Here is a 12,535-nt window from a genome sequence, read left to right as displayed (position 1 = left end):
AAAAAGAAAAAGAAAAAAGAAAATGTAGGCTTAGAAAAAAATTACCAAAACATACACAGAAGCATCCAGTTCTTAAAGGATAGAGCCTCTACAAACTTAATGTGGCACTTCCAAATCCCGGAGACCCAGCTCCCCCAGTTCACCTGTCCACCATGTGTGTGATGTGCCTCAGCCTGGTGGTCAACAGATGAGACATGAATTCCAGAGAATGAGAAGAAGGAAGAGGCTATATCATGTTGCTTACGTTTTTCTGCACACACATCCATTTTCCCCCATCAATGCTCTTATATTCTCCCGCTGGTCCAATGTTAGACTGAATTGAAACACTGTGAAGGCAAATGTTCTTCAGAATTGTTTTTAGAATAAAAATATGAAGGAGGATACCTGGGAATTTCCAAAATGACTACAGCAAACTTGATTGGTACCAGAATTCTGACAATTACATAATGCCCCAAGAAGAAAACCAAAGGAAACAACATGTAGCTTCAAACCAAAACACAAAAGAAGAAATTGAGAAGGGCTGTGTTTTTAAAAGACTAAATTTTCAGCATTCACAAATGTAGGTAGACGAATCTTTCACCGGCTGTTGTGGGGACTCGCACTGCTGTTTCAGGGACTCTCAGTAGAATTGCTTTGGGCTAGGAGTTCATGAAACCCTTCAGACTTCTGGATTTAATGAGCCCATAAATAAGTCTCATGTTGAACTGTCATTATGTTTTGGACCACACTTCATTGTGCAGATGAATTTTAATTGAAGTATTCTTTTCTTCATTTGCTTTTCCATTAAACTGAGTTCTTTTTATTATTATTATTATTTTGTTTTTGGAGGGACTGGTTCTTTATTTCAAAAAGACACTTGCCAATATTCAGTATCAAACACAGTTGCGCTACTGATTTGTCTTTCTCCCAATCAGCCCCAAGGAGACCACATGAAAGGAGAGTACATTTTAAGCCAATAAGCTGCAGGATGTACACCTAACAGACCTCCTAGAAACCTTACCGGGAAATGGGGACTGGGTAGGGAAAGAAACTTTAAAAAAACAAAAAGATCTGCAAACTGCCAGTCCACAGACTGCAGAGGCTGTCACAGCCAGATGGGGTGGCCAGGGTGCCACAAACCCAAAGCAGCAAAGTTTCACAATAATATAAAATTGAAAAAGTGTTGTACATAAGCTATTCAAGATTTCTCCAGCACTGACTGATACAAAGCACAATGAGATGGCACTTCTAGAGATAGAGACAGCAGCTTCGAACCCAGAAAAGGGTAATGAGATGAGTTTCACATGGCTAAATCAGTGGCAAACACACTCTTCTTGCTTTCGACAAGGCAGGAAAGCATTTAAATGGTCACCTCAACGTAAGGGGGACATGATCCATTCTGTAAGCAGTTGGGAGGGGGTAGAGATGGGACAAAAATGTTGTCTCAGAGGTCTTACCATCTTAATTTGGTGACTTCTAGTGAAAAAAAATTAAAAAATAGAAATAACATTATGTAAAGATACCTTAAAGCTCAAAACCTGAACAGCACATTTGTTGTTGTTGTTGTTTGGCTAACTCCTCCTGGAATCACCTTTCTGGTTTGGCTAGTACTTTGTAGAGAGTAATGAGGTTTCCCACAGTGGGGTCTCCCTGGGCTCTGTTTGGCTCTCAGTAAGGCAGGCCTATACCTTTTCCTCTCCCCTATGGAGAGGGGAATATGCATTAAGGTGAGAAGTCACCTTTCCAAAGTGAGAAAGGGATTCGATTGCTGCTTCAGGGCTGTGGAATTATTTGGAATGTTTTATAAATGGTTGCTACAAAACAACAAAAAAGGTATTTACAGAATGTGTATATCACAACATGCTTTTTAAAGACATTATGCACTGTGCTCACTTTCCCTTAAATGTTGCTTCCAAAGGTGCACAGCCTCTAGACCAGCTGGAATCTCCGGGAAGAGGCAGAGACAGTTTGGCGAAAAAGACACAGGGGAGGAGTGGGTGGTGGAAGGAGAAAGCAGCCTTCCGATGAAAGATCAGCCCTCATTTAAAGGGCAGATTGGGGCAGGCTGGCCTCAGGTGGAGTCAGGGTCAGAGGGAGGAGCAGCAGCAGGGTGGGACTGGGGCGTTCTACATCTCATTCAAGTCAAGCAGAGTCTGGTCCAGCATCCTTTGTCTACAGTGGTGCTCCTCTGGTACATTTTCAGTTTATCTTCCGAGTCATCAATTGTCTATTCCAGCTTGGCTACCAATCTCTCAGCAAACTCAGCACAGGTCTCTTCTTGAGTTTATCAGCAAGAATCTTGATCTCTTCTTCATATTTGTCTTCTTTTTGAGAGTGCTTTTCTTCAGCAGCACTCAGACACTGCAGGTTCTAGACCATCAGTCTGATCTGCTCATCCATCTCTCGGCAACAGGACTCCGCCAGCCCAGCTCATTCCTCTGTGCGTTCCAAGTCTCCTTCAATGTCACCAACTTACGGGCCACCTCTTTGTACTTCCTACCTGCCTCTTCTGCCAGGTGCTTAGCTTCTTTGAGTTGGATTTCCTGGAGTTCCATCTTTTCTTCATCTTTTAAGGCCCGGTTTTCAATAACCTTCATACCCCTCTCACCCTCATCAGCCGCTTTTTCTGCTTCTTCCAGCTTTTGCAGGGCAGTGGCCAGGCGCTCCTGAACATGGTCCAGCTCCTCTTCAACCAGCTGGATCCTACTGTTCGAGGAGACCACCCCAGCCTCAGCCTGTTCCCGGGCCGGCCTTTCTCCCTCAACTTCTCACCGGAGGCGCTCAGCTTGCTCCTCTGCGTCATCTGACTGCTGCTGCAGAACCTGGATCTGGCGCTTCACCGCCTCGATGGTGGTGATCCCAGCCATGGTGCCCACCCAGCTACTGCTCGCGCTCCGGTTCCTGCCTCCTCTTCTCGGCATTGCAGCCGCCTCTCCAAAACTGAGTTATTTAAGACAGGGAATCACTTTTTTTTCAATCTTCGTATCTTTTTAACTTTACATCATCAATAGTTAGCATAGTGACTTGCACATATTAGCCTTTCAAGTGATGACTTAATGAAGAATGACCCTCCTCCTCCCATTCCCTAACACCCGCGTACCAAACACACACATCCATTTTAAGGGAAAATGTAAAAACATTGCAACTCACAGACACAGCGAATGAACGTGAATTGAGACAACATGTGAACACATAACAGAGATGCCATTACTAAAGGAGATGTTTTGCTTCCAAACACTGTGGTGCCTAATAATTAGTGATTTTAAGCTTCGCAAGAAGAATAAGAGAATGTGTGCTACTAATTGATTTTTAAGTCTTAGAAATTTTGGCTATATCAAATACAGAACAAAAACCTAGTATGTTTTGGCCTCTGCTTTCATTTTGATAAAATGGCTACAATATCACAAACTTCAAGCAACCAACTGTTACCTTTTTAAGAGATATCAACAAATAGTGAGATTCATGGAAACGTTTTCTCAGGGAAAAGATGTTCGTGTCCAGACTAAAAATAACGATGCCTAAAAAGAGCACTGTGACCTGTTGATTATATAATCAGTAACCTCTCCCTAACCCAACTCTCTATCTTTACAACATCCAGGAAGATAATGCAGACCAGTCACTGCAGGAAATCTGTAAAAGCCATGTACAAGTCCTGACATAGTCAGCCCAAATCCAGAACCAGGGAAGGAAAGACACTCAGTATCATAACATGCCAAGCTTACTGAAAGGTTACATGACTCAGCAGCAATCAGTAAGGCACACACTTTAAAATGGCTCTGAATATGGTGAGAAACTTGGTTTCACACAGCCTCACTCTGATCTTATTTCCTAGAAATCCAATCTGATAAAACTCAGCCTGTCTACCTCTACATAGATGGGGTGAGGATCGGTTACAAGGGAGAGAAAATACAATCCCAAATTAACTATGGACTATACAGTACAGAAATGTTTCTCTTTCCCAGTAAGATCTGTCTCTTCCACCATAGCAATTTTGCTCCAGGAAGTCCTTGGGACCCAGGCTCGTTTCAGCTCACCATTCTATCAGCCCACGGTTAAGACTGTGGCATGTGCATTCCAGACAGCAAGACTGAGAAAGGATCTTGAAGAAGAGAGACAAGGGCTGTCTCTTAAGGAAGGCTCCACATAAAACAAAGCTGCCACATAAAACTTACGCTTACTCTGCAATAGCCAGAATTCAGTCCCATGGCCATGAGAGACACAAGGACACCTCTGTTCTTAGAAGTCATGTTCTGGTCAAAACTGGAGGATTCTATCACACAAGAAGAACGAGAAAACAGACACCTGGGGAAAACTACATTTTCTATCATGGGAACAGCACTCTATCCAAGTGAACTCAACAATCATAAATGAAGCTGCTATATAACTCTGAATAATGTACCATGGCTAAAAGTTGTCTTGATTCACTTCACTTATTCAATAAATTTAAGCCAGTTTAAACTCCTATTATATGTTATTCCGTTAGGAGTTATCTCTAACAATTATGAACTTCATTTCACAAACACCATTGGTGAGCAACAGAGTGTAGGGCTAGGGATACCACCAAAAAAACAACTTGATATTCATAATAAAAGGCAAATGCCTTGCTGATGTTTTCAGTTCAAGACACAATCAATTCCGTTTAGTAAACTATTTGCCAACTTTAGGAATAAAGTATTTGATTCCCAAAACACAAATGTTCTTTCTCCTATTCTCTTTCAATATAATGATAATACTAAGAAAATTTTGAACGCAGCTGATATTATGAGGTATGGACATTCCATTTCCATAGAGATGCGGGTATACCTAGACTCACTCAACCAACACATGATAATTTTGTATAAGTTTCCTTCTCAGTCTCTCTTCATTTCATTCAACTCACCAATGTACATTAAACAGCTACACATTTAGAAGCCTCTCCAAATAGGTGGTTAGTTCACTTACTCAGTATTTCAACAAATATTTATCAAGCACCTGTCTGTTAACAACTTCCATGTGCTGGAGAGTGGACTCTCAAAAGCGTATGTGGTACAGGACTCAGTGTCCCCAAGAGTTTTATATTCAAAAGACATTGCTTCTGGTAAGTAGAAAACACAGTTATTCTCAGAACTAAAGGACTCCCTACTGTCTATCTGAGTATTGTCAATAGCTAACCAGTTCAGTCAGAACAGATTCTCCAACTGTACCTAAACAAATTGCCAAGAAGTGCTAAATCCTCCCCGCAAAAAGCCTTGTTATAATAAGTTCTTTCAAATAACTTGTCAAAAAGGATGTTACTACAGCATGGTATGCAGATAATTTGGGTAATATAACGCTAAGAGAATGAGTCAGAAGCATCATCACTCTTGTAACTTTGACCCTGAATTTGGTCTAAAACTTCTATACATTTTTAGTGGCATGTGAGAACAGATGCTATAACACCTGAAAATGGCAAGATTTCAAATTCATAGTACCACAAAACCATTACTCTTCCCCCTGGACCCCTTGAACTTTAATAATGTCTGACCTGGTTGGCCAATAAGTTCTAAAAGCAGACAGAAGAAAATTGCCAATAGTAAATATTGCTGGAATGATTTTTCATTTAGAAAGATGTTACAGGTTCTCTTAAAAACAGGTCACCAATTCCGTGGACACTTAATTTTCTTAAGGGAGTAGCCATTGCAGAGGGCAGCTACCCACCTTTGTTTATACAAATAGAATCTAGCTGACAACTAGATTCATATATTCTTATCATCATTACACATAAAGCAAACAAAAATAGACACCCACATACACACTCACACACAGTTATATATAAACCCATCCAAATCAAAGATAAAGTGTGGCTAAAGAAGTGGATGTGAAAGAAAGCTATTCTTTTTTTCTCAAGATAAATGGCACAAAAGGCAACATCTCATTAACTATCCAAAGAAAATGATACACTACACAACTACGTCTAGATAATCATACATTAATAATTTTCACATTACACAACTGAAAAGATTTATAAAGGCACAATTTAAGAATCTACGTTGCTTAAGTCACTTAAAAGCAGCAAAGTGACAAGAAGAACAAGCAATTAGGTACTTCTCTACAACACCACAATTCGAAGTGACTTCCTACATGCCCCTTGCTTTAGTCGAATATCATTTCAACATGAAATTATCCCTGTGCTTTGATGCAGTTGTCATCTGTTTTGTTTTTAATGCAAATACCTACTTACTGATTAAATATTTCCCATATTGTAGTTTGTGAACCATTTCTCATATTTTGCTGATAAACTACTTTAGCAAGATAGCCAATCTTTGAGACCCCTGAAATAATATTCAGCCAGAGGAGCTCTAAGGTATATGCCCTACTTTGATATGTCAGAGACCGAAAGCATGTGGTCACATAGAGAGCTGCACAAGGGAGAAGCTCTCATCTTTTCTCTCTCAGACTGTAGAAAGTTTCCTTTCACAGCTTTACAAAAACACCAGCCTCCAGATTGGCAGGGCATTATCCTGGCACTACATCCTTCTTAAAAGCTTAACACATCCTGTGTGAAAAACAGGAGCTCTTTCTATCCACATGGACACACTGGAGCTCCAAGACAGTAAGTAACTTGCCGAGGGCCATGCTCTTAGCACTGCAGCAAAACTGGCTTTGGAAGCCAGATCTCCTACCTGGTCTGGATCCCCAGGCCTGTATCTTCTGGCCCAGGAAAGGTGATGGTCTCTTCCCAGCATTCAGCTAAAGAAATACATTTCATAAATCATATCTGGTTAATCACTTTGTAAAAGCAATAGAACTGAATTTAAGTTTTTTCTCAAACTCCTGGCTTCACGTGATCCTCCTGTCTCGGTCTCCCCTTTAAAGTGCTGGGATTACAGGTGTGAGTCACCACACCTGGCCCTTTAAGTTTTTTCATTTTAAGTTGATAGATCCCTGATTCTTTACAATTATAGTTATTTTTTAAAATAATATTTTTAATGGTTTGCTCAACTTTTTATTTTTAGCACTTTACTAACATCACTCCTATCAAATTGTCAATGTAGATGATATGATCAAGATATAATAGGCCAGGTGCAGTGGCTCACGCCTAGAATCCCAACACTTTGGGAGGCCAAGGTAGGAGGATCCCTTGAGAACGGGAGTTCATGACCAGCTGGATAACAAAGGGAGAACCCCATCTGTAAAAATAGTTTTAAAAAATAGGCCAGGCATAGTGGTTGCACACCTGTGGTCCCAGGCTACTCAGGAGGCTGAGGCAGGAGGATCACCTGAGCATGGTGAGGTTGAGGTTGCAGTGAGCCAAGATCACGTCACTGCACTCCAGCATAGGTGACAGATCCCAAGACTTTATCTTAAAAAAAATTTATATATATATACACACACACACACACACACACACATATACACACATCTGCTCCATATAGAAATACTTGTATAAAACTTTAAATATATATATATTTGTGTATAACTTTAAAAGGCAAAGTGAGAAGGAGAAAACAGTAAAAGCATGCCTAACTTTTAAAGTTATATTCAGGAGATTCAGGAGATTGCTTGCCAAGTTTTTTTTTTTTTTTTTTTAATTTAACACATTGTCTAAAGAAAAACAACTTTTACCAAAACAGTGTATCGAACAATAAGAATTTCACTAAAGAGTGATAAAATTTTCCTTATAGGAAGGTTACAGATATCTCTATTGATCTTCTGTATCTTCCTTCTAGAAGTAAGATCCTTATAAAAGAATAACTCAAGGACACCATAAATAAAGTAAAAAAAGAGAACCAACACACTAGAAAAAAATACTTGCAAATCACATATATGAGGCTTGTATCTAGAATATGTAAATAACTCTTACAACTCAATAATAAAATGACAACCTAATTTAAAAATGAACAAAGAATGTGGATAGACATTTCTTCAAAGAAGATATACAAATAGTCAATAAACACATAAAAAGATTCCCAACATCATTAGTTATTGAGAAAATAGAAATCAAAACCACAGTGAGATACTACTTCATACCTACCAGGACGGCTATAATCAAAAGGACAAAATATATAAGTGTTACTGAGGATTCTGAGAAATTGAAACCCTCATACATTCCTATGGGGAAATGTAAAATCATGCAGCCACTTTGAAAACTAGTTTTATGGTTCCTCAAAATGTTAAACCATATGACCCAGAAATTCTGCTCCAAGGTATCTACCCAAGAGAAACAAAAACATATGTCAACACAAAAATTTATACATTAATGTTCATAGAAGCATTTAATCATAATAGCCCAAAACGGGAAACAACAAAAAGTCTACAAACTAATGAAAGGATAAACAAAAGGTGGTATATTGCTACAACGGATTTTTCAGCAATAAGAAAGAATGAGATAACATGAATGAATCCCAAAAACATTACACTAAGTTAAAGCTAGTCATATTGTATAATATCAATTACTCAAACTGTCCAGATACGCAAATCAGTAGAAACCGATAGTAGATTAGAGATCGCCTAGGACTGAGCTGAGCCAGTGTGAGAATGGGGAGCCATACCTGACGGGTACTGGGTTTCTTTTTGGGGTCGTAAAATATTCTGTAATTAGACAATGGTGACGGATGCACGAGTTTGTGAATACACTAAAAGTCAATGAATATACGCTTAAAAAGGGTGGATGTTACAGTATGTGAATTGTATATCCATAACAGGTTATAATTGAAAAAAAGAATACTTACATAACATATAATGCACTTAATTTTAAATCAGAATGAAGGAAGGAAGGACAGAAGAAGGAATAAAAGGAAGTTAAGGAGGAGGGAGGGAGGGAAAGAGAGACACACACAGATCTCAAAGAAGTCAGTCATGACCGTGGGCACGCTTCTAGTGAACCAGGCTCCAGATGGAATGCAGTCACATGCACATTAGGTCATATGAAGTAAGCTATTTTATTTTACATATTGTATCAGAAAACTTAAGGCATGTTTCTTTAATCAATTGGATATTTCTCACAGCTTATTTTAAATACTGTAAAGTTACCTCCTCGTATTCTCCTGTGAACTACATCATCAATGTTCTTCATGTTTTATTTTCCTGACACACCAGATAGGATGTTATTTCCATTGAACACAGTCTTGGTCTTCAAACTATCCACATGATTCAAGCATGCCACTTCCCACTGATCCAACATTTGGTAAGATAGTAAGATATTATAAGACTGGAAACAATGGAGAGGAGTGGAAGATCTTTCCAGTTCATGTTCATAAGTACCCAGCATGGTTACACCTACTGTTCACAGATTTCCAGTGACACTTACAATTTTAACAACGTACTTTTCCAACCTCACAAACATAGGGACCAAGAAACACCTGTCACAAGTACCACTGATCAACCCAGAAAATGCCACCAAAATGGGAGGAGAGAGTTAATAAATCAACTCCTACTGCTTTAAACTCCAATTCGAAATTTTCTCTGTGACTTCCAACCTGTTTGGGTTAATCCCTAGACAGGTGACAACCTTACCAGAGTAAATTAACCACCCCCTAATTGTATAAAAAGAGCTTGCTGGTAACTGACAGGAATACAGCTAAATATGACTGTGCCCTTAGGGAATATAAAATTTACATAACCCCCTTAGAGGTTAAGGGAATAGTGACTTCTATAAACAGAGATTTTAATTTCACAGAAAACATTTTAAAATAAAGTTTAGGTATACAGCCTTTTAAGGAATTGAAACAGACATCATAAGCAGGTAAATACAGAGCTGCTGTGGGAGGAAATTAAATTATCCAAGACTGCTTTTACCCAGAAGCTTTTTAACCTTCATCCTGTATGGCTTATTTTGGATGATTTTTCAGCCAGATAATAAAAAGCAATTTCATTTAAGTGCTGCAGTCACAGAGTTTACCGCATGAAATCCTTCTAAGCTTCATTTCCACATCTCTTTGTGGGCACACCTCTAGCATTCATTCATTCTTTGGGAAGCATACTTTCCTCTATGTGTGCGCAGAGTCCCCTAGAAAAAATCCCAAACTTCGTTCCCCTGTTCTCATTCACTTCAAGAAGTGGTCAGCATTGTGGAAATGTAGAAGTCGGACTTTCGGTCATCTTTATAAGCCAAAAAGTGTATTTGTTCCTTTTCCATTAAAAAGAACAGAAATCACATGGGAGGCAGTATGTCTAAAATAATGAATCAAAACTTTGAAAGACCCATGCTCAGAAACATATTCATATTCTACATATTTATATATAAAATATATGTAACACTACACATGCATGATGCTTTTAAAAAACCAGCATCAGGGTTATCTGCTGTGACTTCGTATCAGCGGAGAGAAGGAAGCAGATGGAATTCTGGAACATGAGTAAGATAACACTCACGTCAAAACAAAACAAAACAAAAAAAACTCCTTGTCCTCAAGCATGCTAATGAAGCAAGTGATAAGCTATAGGTCAAATTCCCACTTCTACAATCAAAACTTATCATACAGGCTCTTGAAAAGGGAGTGCATCTGTCATATGTTAATGACTTCAAGCCGTTCACTGAACTTTTAGGTGTATAGGAAAACTTAAAAGCACTTCACAACTCCTTGTGGGTATAATTAGCCTGTTGGAATTGTTGGCAATTCTCATTCTGGGACTTTAAAAGGTCACTCCACTCTTTAAGATACCAAATTTGGAGGTACTCTCCCTTCTGGACAGATTAGGCACACCCTGCAATTAGTATACACAGCTGCACCTGTTGCAAAGCCTTCACTGATGTAAATGGGGACAGTCAACAACATTCTGAATTCTTGAGGGATTATTAGACCTTGGAAACCAAGTGATGAACAAATCTGATGTCTGCTATTGAGGTGATGGATGGTGGTCACACCCTGACCACATACAGAAGCCTCAATTTTTATTCTCTATAGACAATTCCAGCTAACACGGAAACCTCATCACTCGACTCTCTCAATCCTGTAAACAGTCAACATGCAATTTTGCTATTTAACAGAACTAAGTTTTTCATAATCTAGTTGAGTTTCTACAAAGAACAAAGAGAATTCCAGATTAAAAAAAAAGATACAAGTTACAGAAACAGCATTATTGATTTATATAAACTTTACTAAAATCGTAGTGAAGTAAAAATGTTGCTGGTCACATAAGGAGAAAAGTTTTTGCAGTTTATAAATTTGTAGGTCAAAGCTATTCAAATTCTTTAATCTGCTAATCCTTTACAAAAGTATTATACACACTGACAATGATAGCGATTTCACTGCTAGAGTACAAAATAATAATATAGATATTTAAAAGAAATGCATTTAGGAAAGAGGCATGAATTTAAGAAATCAGATTCGAAGTTTGAGAAAGTCTGATATAACTGTCATTAAACAGTAGTTAAATCTTAAACATAAAGCCATAAATTATGTCCTTCCTTACTTCCTTCTTCCTTCTGTCTTTCCTTTCTTTTTTTAATGAAAGAGAAAAACAGGGGACAGGGGTCTAAATCCCCCTTTCTCTTTAAACTATGTGAATCTTAGATACTTTCTACATTAGGAAACACAGTTCTTTGGTAGTTGATATATATGGTCACATAAACAAAAAGAAATACCGTAAAGCCATCTTAAACTAAGATATTGTGCTTGGTAAATCTATTAAGCAAAGAGCCTCTTATTATCACCACAATATGTTAAATATCATCATATATGCTTAAGTGCTTTTTCTTCATATATAAATTCTTTTGAAAACATAATTGGAATTTTACAAAATAGAGAAAAAGCTTTTTTTAAAGGAGTTTTACTATATTACTGTTAAGTAGCTATACTTTCTTCTGAGTGTATTAACTATATGTGGAAATACCTTTAAAAGGTCAGCTGAAATAATAATATAAAACTTCAAGTAATGAGACTATTTCAAAATTAGTATTCCAACTTGAATAAAACCAACAGGAGTTGATTACATTCTTATTGCTCTCCAAAAGTATTTTCATCTGATATTTACTTGAAAGTGTGTGTGTGTGTGTGTGTACCTTTTAAAAGTCATAGAAGAAAATTATGGAATTCACAATTTTTTGAGGTTTGCTGTTGGGTCTATATGGTAATCAAATTTAGAAAACTATAAATTACATTTAAATTTATTATTTGCAAGCAATTAATTATAAAAAAAAAAAAAAACAGCCAGGTGGCTTTCATTACATAAATTACTGTTAATGGCAGAGACCTCATGCTGCTACTGTATTTAGCATTTGCATGTGTCAAGTGCACATAGTGGTGTCTCACTCCTCTCCTCCGGGTGGAACCAAGCATTGAAGCAGAAGGCAAGCTGCCCCAAGTTTCAGATCACACCCGAACTAGTCCTTTCGGCCCCACATATTCCGAAGGGTTTAACATTTGTAGCAGAAAATCTGTCTTCCAATAACATTTTGTTGAAACAGCTTTAAAACCAGATATATAATTACTGATCATTAAATAGTGTTTACCTACACTTTAGTTACTTAAAGTCCTATCTCTATGATTTAAAGATTACCAAAAAAGGTTTAACGAATTTGCAGCAAACCAAGGCATCTATTAATGTCTCACAAATGCAGTTTTTAAAATAATATTTAATGTTGCCTCCCTACCAC

At 38.0% G+C, this 12,535-nt stretch overlaps 1 protein-coding gene and 1 pseudogene across 3 annotated transcripts in view; both read right to left on the bottom strand.

Moving 5' to 3' along the window:
- CDIN1 (CDAN1 interacting nuclease 1) overlaps window positions 1-12,535 on the bottom strand; it is a 227,003-nt gene that overhangs the window by 191,675 nt on the left and 22,793 nt on the right. The window lies entirely within an intron of this gene.
- Window positions 8-12,535, bottom strand: part of LOC103245877 (uncharacterized) — a 35,067-nt pseudogene continuing 22,539 nt past the window's right edge.

This window comes from Chlorocebus sabaeus, chromosome 26, assembly GCF_047675955.1.
Source record: "Chlorocebus sabaeus isolate Y175 chromosome 26, mChlSab1.0.hap1, whole genome shotgun sequence".
NCBI lineage: Eukaryota > Metazoa > Chordata > Mammalia > Primates > Cercopithecidae > Chlorocebus > Chlorocebus sabaeus.
The sequence above is the reverse complement of the archived record's forward strand: the minus strand, read 5'-3'. Positions and strand labels throughout refer to the sequence as shown.